This window comes from Schizosaccharomyces osmophilus, chromosome 3, assembly GCF_027921745.1.
Source record: "Schizosaccharomyces osmophilus chromosome 3, complete sequence".
Taxonomy (NCBI): domain Eukaryota; kingdom Fungi; phylum Ascomycota; class Schizosaccharomycetes; order Schizosaccharomycetales; family Schizosaccharomycetaceae; genus Schizosaccharomyces; species Schizosaccharomyces osmophilus.
In genome coordinates, this window is record NC_079240.1 from 2,340,001 (window position 1) to 2,342,500 (window position 2,500).

Below are 2,500 nucleotides of genomic sequence, written 5' to 3' on the forward strand. Positions count from 1 at the left end.
AAACCCTAACCTAACCTAATGTAACGTAAGTAAACCTGTTTGCTATACTGACCTGGAACTTTGTGTGCAAAAAGCACCCAGACTTAGACTCACCCAGAACAAGACCAAACAAACAAAACCCTAGAAGGTAAAGTAAAGTAAAGTAAAGTGAAATAAAATAAAATAATATAAAATAGACAACACAAACTAACGTAGAGAAAAGTAGAGAAACGTTTACGCGCCCGAACGTAGTTTTGTATAAAAAAAAGAAAGCAAACATCAGTAGACTCGTAAATGTCATTTCACAAAAGTACACAGAGACCGTTGATAAATGGGTCCAAGGATCCCCAAAAAATCAAAATCAAGGATTGTTAAAACGAGTTTAGAGAGAATAAAATATTGCTATTTTATTATATTTTACTGTTGGATGAAAATCTTTAGTAGCTAATGTGGATATTACGGTAGTAGAAAACAAGTGGATACGTAAAAAGGGAGACAAACAAATGGAAATGGAAATGTAAGTGCAAGTGTAAATATAAAAATAAATACATATGAAAACTTAATGCTAATATAAATAGAAATAGAAATAGAAATAAGTAATATATACTTAGGGTAGGTTAGGGTAGGTTAGGTTTCGATCCAAGTTTGAGTTGAGTTGAGTTTGAGTTGAGAGAATGAGGAATAAAGGGAAAAAAACCCCTACAAATAGATAATTGGATAGATGGATGGATGGATCATAGGATAGGCCAAAAGTACATAGGTAAGGTACATTGGAAACGCATGATAACAAGATGAATCAATAAAAGTAAAAAGTTAAACTAAAACATGATACCTAACAGCTTATAGCTAATAGCTAAAATAAACTATCTAAATAAATAAATAAAATAAATAAATAAATATAAAAAAAATGCTTGCTTTGACAATCTCCTTCCTCTATCATACCAAAAGGCTCCATCTGGTAACACCTTGTAGCGTAGCAGCCTCTAGTACATTCTCTTTATTTCATCCATATCCATTTGACATAACACAAAAAAGCCAAAGCCAAAGCCAAAACCAAAACCAAAACCAAAAACCTTAGGTTCCATCTGGGTTCCACTTGGTTACATCCGAGCGAGGGGGAAAGACTTTTAAAGCCATAGATACATAGATATATAGATATATAGATAGATCCGGGTTACACTTAGGGTTACTTGGTTACATTCGGGTTGTTGTTGTAGGGTTGGGTAATGGTCAAGGTTCAGTTAGGGTTCAGGTCCAGGCAGGACTCCAAAGGCTGAAGGCTGAAGGTTGAATGTTGAAGATTGGTGAAAATTACAACATTCGGGGGTACCCTTTGGGTTACTTGGAACTTTGAAAACAACAAAACAAGGGTTTGGATATGGTTTTTGACTTTCTGGCTTTGGGTTATTTGGATTGGACATTGTTTGGCATGGAAAAAGTTAAAAAACTCAATCAGTCAGCCATCACAGAAAAGAAAAGGAACGTAAACGAAACTAAACTCAGCCAAAGGATTCAAGAGGAGAGGACAGAGATTGGGCAAGCATTCGGGGGAGGGGAAAAGGGAAAAATCAAGAAGCAGGAAAAGGATGCGGACCCTGGATATATATATATATATATGGAAAACGGAAAGCCAATAAGATGTTTAGGAAAAAAGAAAAGAAATGAATAGTCCGAAGTATGATGTCTTTGCGGTAACAAGGAGAAAACATGAAAATTTTCCAAGGAACAAAGGTAACGGACGGAACGTGAAATTTGCAGAGGTGGCTGGCATTCGGAAGGAAATAGGGAACAATTAGGAAACAAAGTAGCGGAAAAAGGAAAAACCGGGAAAAAGCAAGTAACAGAAAAAGAAAAAAGCGAGCATATGTGGCTGGCTTTGTTACTTTGATGTCGTAAATGTGCAAAAGAAAACAAAACAAGCAATCGGAAAAAAGGAAAACCAAAAAACAAGACAAGAGAAACCAGTCAAAAAGCAAAAAGGCGAGAATAAGCTCGAAAACAAGAAAAACAAAAACCCGTACAGAAAAAGCATGAATCCACATAGATAGAATGATTTGAAATAGGTAGTGTATGGAAAAGAATGGTTTTCCAAAGATGTAGGAGAATCTAGAGAAAAGGGGTTTAAAAAAAGTATAAAATAAAAGCTCTATTTTTACTTGTTGTAAGTCTTTGAATTTGAATGCGCCTAGACACAGAGAAACAGCAAACAATGTGCTGACAGAGGGTAAGGGTAATGCAGGTTTCAAGAAGGAGTGTGAAAAAAAGGGGGAAAACAAAGGTTTGAGAGAAAAACAAAAAATATATGAAAATAATTTAAAAAAAGAAGTTGATATGTGTTTTGAAATGGTCGAAAATCAAGCAAATGGAAGGATCAATATTTGAGTTGATCAAGTAGTACCAAGTGACTAGCAAAGATGATAGAAGAAAGGAGGGAGGATTAGGAGGAAAGAGAAGAGGAAAGGGAGAAAAGGGGGAAAAAGAGGAAAAAAAGAAAAAGAAAAGATAAAAAGAAAAAGATATA